Here is an 8,633-nt window from a genome sequence, read left to right on the forward strand (position 1 = left end):
GCTGCTTCTGCAACATATTATGCGCCCGAAAATTCTTCAAAGAAGGCCTGACGTGTTTGCTGCTGGTGTTCTCATTTTCCGCGATAATGGAAGACCAAATATTGCCCTACCAGTGAGAGAAATGGTCAGCAATTATGGATGGGAAATATTCCCTCACCCACCATACAGTTGTGATGTGAGTCCACCAGACTTTGATTTGTTCCCAAAGTTGAAGGAACAGCTCTGACGAAAACGTTTTGATACAACTGATGAAGCTTCCAGGAAGGCGGCCCGAGAAATCAGTCAGCTCACCAATGAAGGAACCCTATCCGCGGAATACAGAAGTTGCCAAAACGTTGAGGAGCTGTCATAAGCAAGAATGGAGATTATACTGAAGGACTATAATGTCATTTTGTAAAATAAATTATTTCTTTTAATTATGTCTTACAGTGTGCAGAAATTTTGGAATGACACCCTTATCTTTGTTAAATAACTGGTTCTTTCTATTATTAACTTCTAACATGTTGAACCAGGTGATAGATTTGATTTAGTGTATCTTCATATTTTGACATATATTATTATAATCTACAGTCTAGTTTTCTGCCTGACAAGTTTGTTTGTTTGTTGCTTTGTGTCTGTTTTTACTCGGGCTATTATTAGCCTATGATACTGAAATTCGAAAGTACGTTAAAACTATCATAAATGTATAATTTCCCCATTGTTTAAAAATACAGTTAATTTAATTTTTGGTTCCATTTGAGCCTTGTCATGTATAGTTCCTATTTGTTTCCATCTAAAAGAATGAGTTAAGGAAAAATATGTTCCATCTTTCTGCTTGTTATAGTAATGTGTGACTTCTGTCTTTTGCGATATCATGTCTGAAGCTTCACTCTGTGGAATTTTTGTTTACTTTTGGTCCTTATTTTGCTTTAAGATTCGCTGTTATCAGCATATAGTGGGATTTTCTGTTTTTTTAAATTAATTTCTGTAACTCTTTGTAGAGATATGTTATTTTTTACATTAGAATGTGAGCATGTTGGTGCATTGACTTAAGTAATATCCGTGACACATCTTTTAGTGATGTTTTAATGAACTATTGCTGTCCTGGTTCAAATGGTTCAAATAGCTCTGAGCACTATCCGACTTAACTTCTGAGGTCATCAGTCGCCTAGAACTTAGAACTAATTAAACCTAACTAACCTAAGGACATCACACACATCCATGCCCGAGGCAGGATTCGAACCTGCGACCGTAGCGGTCGCTCGGTTCCAGACTGTAGCGCCTAGAACCGCACGGCCACCCCGGCCGGCCAATTTCTGTCCTGCTTCTGGTTGTTACAATAGCTATAATATTGGTTTTAGTTTTCCTGACTGCAGTGAAACTTACACCAGGATTTCCTCCTGCACTGTTACTCTGTAATAAAACACATGACCTGAATTTGATCCTATTTGATTCTATTTCTTTCCTCACTCGTGATAACTCACTGTTTCCTGTCTAATGCTTAGAGCTCTACGATATATTGTCCTTAAACATATTTTGTCCTTACATCTTCGTCTGCATATCTGAGCCATCAGTGTGTCTGACTGCCTTGAAGAAGACCTGAGTTCGATACCCAGTACAGAATGGGTTTTTCCTTGGTGGAAACACTGAAACACGATGTATTCAGCCTTGTGAGCGCAATTGAGGAGCTACTTGAATGAGAAATAGTGGTGACGAATATAAGAAAGGTGACGATGTCTGGTAAAGAAGTCTGTTATCCACATGCCTCTCGAAACAGCATTAAGTTACGCTGTTGGCAGAGGATGGACAAAGCGACCACTCAGCATTGCTTGGTCTCTGGGCCCTGATTGTACTTCCCAGTTTAAATGAAAAGTATTACAAGTTTTGGGCTTTTAAAGACTTTTTTACGTTTATCGCATCAAATTTCAAGTAACAAGGAATGATTTGACAGTGTCACGATCGTGGCACACAGAGATTGTTGTTTATTCCGTGATATTGCTGTTCACGTGTTTCGGGGTCCATGGCTGTCATGATAAGAGAGAAAAGATAGGTTCAGGACGACCCACTCAGTACTATGCAGGATCACAGTTGCCCCATGTGACTAGCGCCTGAGGGAACCAACTTACTATTCGCTCAGCTCTGCAGGATCATAGAACCATGTCACAGACCTAGAGTCAGAAAAACAGCTTGTTTCCAGCGAAACAGGGTGTACACGGAGAGTGCGACGACGTCTGGAACACCATGGATCGTCAGCATGGTGAGCATTGTTGTAGTTTCTCTTGATGTAGCAGCAGAGAGAGGTGCCCCGATTGATGTGCGCCACATGAAAACGCTAATGCTGGACACAGGTGTGACACCATGTCATCTTCTCACAAGAGTTATTGTCCTTTGTACATCATCACTGTGGAGACATCAATGAATAGAGACTCCAAGGAGAACACAGGTTGTCAGATTGCATTCATTATTGTAATACAGACCCAGCAGCTGGTATGGAATGCTACTGGATATACAAAATGATCAACTCTTGTTTGCACAGCTCTTAATTTGCTCCGCAGGTGTTACATTTCCGACGTGCTATGGCCGGTGGTTGTGCCGTGTCACCGAGGTCTCCGTGACAATATCTGTCTAAAAGATAATGCAAGACCGCATGTTGCACATGCTGTTCTGACCTAAGTTGATAAAGAAGGTGTTCAGCCGCTGTCTTGGCAACATGTTCTTAAGATAATTGGTTTCCACAGATGTTATTCAGCAGGTCTTAAGAAAAAGAAGCAATGTCTCTAACAGACTTAACCCATTCCCTAATACAAAAGTTACTCCTTTAAGAGCAGTTAATGTGTTATTTGTTCACAAAATAAAACTGGGAATGGAAGATATCAAAATAAAAAAATATAGACAGGACTATTTGGGAAAAACAACTGCCATTAGAAAAGAATATAAACTTCTATTAAAAAACAATGGATTACAGTGATGCAAACAATGCTTACAAACTACTTTAAACACAGTTCACGGAAAAATTTGGATACGACAAGGAGGATTATCAGCATCTACTGTAACTACCGGTGGAATGTTGCCACATGTTGGAATATTTATAGAAAACCAAGAACGTTTACTATATTAGAGGATACAAGAAAAATTTGTTAATAGTCTTCCATACCTCTTTGGCTCTACTTAAAATGATAATTCATTGTATATGTATGTAGTATTCTCGACAATGTGGATCTAGCAATAGAAAAGACATTTAGAGAGTTAAAACTATAGAATAATTACATGTAATTGCAATTTGTTTGCTTAAGTGGTAAGCTTAAAGTTCTGTGTGGAAAGTCCACTAGAATACGCAGAAGAGTAAACAGCTTACACCGAAGAAGATTTTAATGTCTTGAGAATATTACTAAACAGAAAATATAACGTAAAATTGAAATTCCCAAGAACTCACGGCCAGAAGAAGTGCAGTCATGTTCCCAATTGCTGTGAACGGCATTCTGCTATTTCCAGTACCATTGATGCACGTTCCAGATTGCCACATATGCTGTGGCCTGATCATCAGACTGTTACTGGAGGTGTATAAATTTTAATTGGACTATGACGAGATATTGACAGCTAATATGAATAATTTGGACATGGAAATAACACCGTGGCATTTAATTGGAGGGGCAGTTGTGGCTTGCACCAAGTAGGTACACTCTTTGACATAAATCCAGGCCGGTGGTTAGCTGCCACAGAGTCTAAGTCAGCGCTGATCGCGACACTGATAATTTTCCAAGTCCAGTTATCTACACAATCTGATAAAACTGTAGGCTGCAGAAGTTCTTGAAGGAAGTCTTTACTTCTGTTTTAGGTATTATACTACGTCTGCGCCCATGGTTTAGCGGTCCGAGTTCCGCCTTAGCATCGAGCGAGCACGTTGTTCTCACTTCCGCCTGTGCCACAGAGCCGCGTGTGTCAAATTTGTGTTTACTGAGTCTTGTGTGTGTATGTCGGCCGGTGTCGCATCGTTCTTACCTAGCAGAGTTTGTTGTTGGTTTATTCTTTGGTGACGGCGTTCTCTGCCCCCGCCAAAGAACGCTGTTGAGTTTCCCCAAGAATATCCCTCGTCGGGGTACCATTCGTTTCAGTTTTAACAAGAGTATACATCATGTTCAACCGGGTTCTTTAGAAACTCAGGATTGGTTGACAGATATGATTCGCGTTGCATCTGATCAGGTAGATACTGCAGTATTCATGTCACGCTACATTGCGGGTTCCCTACATCAAGGGCAAGTACACTACTGGCCATTAAAATTGCAACAACAAGAAGAAATGCACATGATAAACGGGTATTCATTGGACAAATATATTATACTAGAACTGACATGTGATTACATTTTCACGCAGTTTGGGTGCATAGATCCTGAGAAATCAGTACCCAGAACAACCACCTCTGGCCGTAATAACGGCCTTGATACACCTGGGAATTGAGTCAAACAGAGCTTGGATAGCGTGTCCAGGTACAGCTGCCCATTCAGCTTCAACACGATACCATAGTTCATCAAGAGTACTGAATGGCGTATTGCGACGAGCCAGTTGCTCAGCCGCCATTGACCAGACGTTTTCAGTTGGTGAGAGATCTGGCCAGGGCAGCACTCGAACATTTTCTGTATCCAGAAAGGCCCATACAGGACCTGCAACATTCGGTCGTGCATTATCCTGCTGATATGTAGGGTTCGCAGGGATCGAATGAAGGGTAAAGCCACGGGTCGTAACACATCTGAAATGTAACGTCCAGTGTTCAAAGTGCCGTCAATGCGAACAAGACGTGACCGAGACGTGTAACCAATGGAGCCCGATACCATCACGCCGGGTGATACGCCAGTATGGCGATGACGAATACACGCTTCCAATGTGCATTCACCGCGATGTCGCCAAACACGGATGCGACCATCATGATGCTGTAAACAAAACCTGGATTCATCCGAAAAAATGCCGTTTTGCCATTCGTGCTCCCTGGTTCGTCGTTGAGGACACCATCGCAGGCGATCCTGTCTGTGATGCAGCGTCAAGGGTAACAGGAGCCATGGTCTCCGAGCTGAGAGTCCATGCTGCTGCAAACGTCGGCGAGCTGTTCGTGCAGATGGTTGTTTTCTTGCAAATGTCCCCAACCGTTGATTCACGGATCGAGACGTGGTTGCACGGTCCGTTACAGCCATGCGGATAAGATGCCTGTCATCTCGACTGCTAGTGATACGAGGCCGTTGGGATCCATCACGGCGTTCCGTATTACCCTCCTGTACCCACCGATTCCAAATTCTGCTAACAGTCATTGGATCTCGACCAACGCGAGCCGCAATGTCGCGATACGATAAACCGCAATCGCAGTAGACTACAATCCGACCTTTATCAAAGTCGGAAACGTGATGGTACGCATTTCTCCTCCTTACACGAGGGATCACAACAACGATTTCACCAGGCAACGCCGGTCAACTGCTGTTTGTGTATGAGGAATCGTTTGGAAACCTTCCTAATGTAAGCATGTTGTAGGTGTCGCCACCGGCGTCAGCCTTGTGTGAATGCTCTGAAAAGCTAATCATTTGCATATCACAGCATCTTCTTTCAGTCGGTTAAATTTCGCGTCTGTAGCACGTCAACTTCGTGGTGTAGCAATTTTAATGGCCAGTAGTATATACATTCAGGGTAAATCTATTGTTCCCTTTTGATTGATAGGTCCTTAAGCTGTTGTTTTGTTAAGTGGTTTTCCATGTCACCCCTATCTCTTCCACCCTCTCAGACCCCTGGCACGACTTGCGATGTCGAATTAATTGAATAAATAACAAAATTGATTAAAAAGAGCGGGAAATAGCTCAAATGTATCACTTTCGGTATATCGTCTAAACAATGTAGTAGACAATGTATGGAATGCTGCTTATTTTTAAAAAAATTAACGGGATACAAGGTGGTGTATGGGATACAATTTATTTAAAGAATTTGCCACGAAACCGATTGCAATGTGTGGCATATTTATAAACAATTGCGGCGCTTTTTTCATTCCGATCGCGTAAGGAAACACATAATTACACCTTCACAGAGCACTTAAACATATCTGAAAGACTTTCTCTTGTCGCGCCACACGCGCAGGCTACCCCGGCCACGTATCCCAGGGCCTGCATCTACTGCCGGGCCGAGCCACACTTTCTGCCGACGTCCACAGCCATTTCAAGTGGTCTGTATGCATGAAGCAACCTGTCGGATACCAGCCCACGCAAGATGCCTTCCTTCCAAGGCAAATACCTGACAGAGAATCGATCCAGAAATACTGCTGAAGGTAATACATAATTAATTTCCACTCACATGATCGTGTGTAGGGGATACAAGGTATTTCACACATACAATGATAATAGCAGGCTGACTCAAAATACATTTTAATAAAAGATCGTTGCATACAAAGATATATATATATATATATATATATATATATATATATATATATATATATATATATATATATATATAGAGAGAGAGAGAGAGAGAGAGAAAGAGCTGTAGTTTGCTTTGCAGATGACATAGGAACTAGCATGAGATATTTCATTCTGCCATGGACTCTAAACTGTCCCAGCCTTCCTGGTGCACTTTTCTTGCGGTACACTTCACAGAGTGCTTAAGGAGTTACTAAATCTGTTGTGGAGTATCACATCTTGAAGATGTTACAAATGGTTCGTGCATAAACAACAGTGTTATGTTTTTGATGAGAAATTTCATTAAATAATCCAGACCTCTTATTATTTGATGTTACGTTTGGAAGCAGTGATGTATGAAATGATAGTTGAAATTTTAAATATCAACGTGAATTTATACTGGCACAGTTAGAGATTCCCAGACCACTACATGTTTGCTAGGTGTATTTTCTTTTTCGTAAGTACTATAGAATTCCTAAGTTGACTGGTTCTCTCAGCTACACCAGGACGAAGAAGGAGGGAGGGAAAGCTCTACCATGTGATGGGATAGTAACAACATAAAATACTGCTGAGATGTATTGAAAAACACAATCCATTCATGGGTAGATGACTGAGATCGTTGAAAACATTCTTCCACATACTCACCTTCCAGACGCCCGCACGCACCGTGCTGCAGTACAGCGCCAGAGACCGGAGGAAACTACCGCCGTAAGCGCAGACCATAATTGCAGCCACGGAAGTGCGTGTCAACCAGAGAGAGGCCCACCAGCCATGGAGGGTCCACCACCCACGAGGCCTTGAGTGGTAGGAGTTCGAAAGCTATCAATACTGCAAGTGCAAACACTTGTCATATTAAATCTTCTCAAATTTCCACTAAGTATACATGCGACACATGCGAGCCCAAAGACGACTCAAAACAAACTGGATATTAGTTCATTATTCATCCATCCAGGGGGAGCCGCGAGCCAAATCATTGTAAGCCGCGCAGACCAGAAGCTTTCTCGGACTCCCCGAACTGATGTACAAGGGATGGGCAAGCCCCAGCCCGGAACAATGGCGGTCCGGCTCCGACCACGGCCATCTACAGGCTCACAGGAATATTGGAAACCAGACACATATTTATGAATGTAACTACAATTAAATATTACGATTGTGGCTGCAGTCGGACACCGATTGATGTACTGGAAATGTCTGCTCTTGACGGCTGTGGTTCGGGAACGAATCTCAGTATCTATAGTGCACATAATTTTCCACGTAACATCTGTCTCATACCTTTACGGCTACCGATGTTGATTCTATACCTCCCCTACGACCGGACAAATCTAGTTTCCTTGCACTTGCCAGCAATAGTAACTTTGCACTGCAACATATACACATTGCAGACAAACTGCGCAGTTATCGTTTATATATGTGCAGCACCCGAAAAAATTATAATATGCCCACACTCAACACCGGCTAGGTGCCTCAATTTTCGCCAGTTCTCGGAAATTATTTGACGTTTACGTCTTCCAGTCAGCGCTTCCGGAAGGTGCTGCATCTTTCCAAGCCTCTCTCAAACAAGTGTTGTAAAAGCACAGGAATCCGGTACTATCTGATAATCAGCAGCGAAGCTACGGACGAAAGGGTTGGGAAATACATCACCGATGCGGGTTGGTGTACTGTCGGCAGTTAACTTCGTCGCTGTCGCTGTTGTACGTCGCAGACATGGCTGGACATGGCAAGGGAGGCGAAGCCAAGGGGAAGTCAAGATCTCGCCTTCTCGTCCGTCCTACTGGAGCACCTGGCCTATGAAGTGCGAAGCGGAAAGAAGAGCGAGAAGAAGATAAAGACGCAGCAGAGCTACAAATGCCAACAGCTTGGCCATGTAGCGAAGTCCCGCAGCAATACGGTCGCGTGTATGAAGTGTGCGAAGGCACATGATACACGCGACTGTAATAAGCCGCGAGATGCTGCTCTGAAGTGCGTTAACTGCGGCGGCGCAGACGCTGCAAACCATCGTCGTTGCAACTACATAAAGAATTTGAGCAAGCAGAACCGGAATAAGAAGACTGAGACCGCTAAACCTGGAGAAGTGGCCCAACAAGACAAGGCGGCCTCCCCGCTCCTCTATCCGAGAAGGGGAAGCGGGCCACGCATCCGCGAAGAAGACGACTACGATAGTTTCCGCGAGTCGTTACAGAAAGCCACGGATGAAGCCGTTGCCGTGCTTAAATCTGCCATGGCGGAGGA

This window comes from Schistocerca americana, chromosome X, assembly GCF_021461395.2.
Source record: "Schistocerca americana isolate TAMUIC-IGC-003095 chromosome X, iqSchAmer2.1, whole genome shotgun sequence".
Classification (NCBI taxonomy): Eukaryota; Metazoa; Arthropoda; class Insecta; order Orthoptera; family Acrididae; genus Schistocerca; species Schistocerca americana.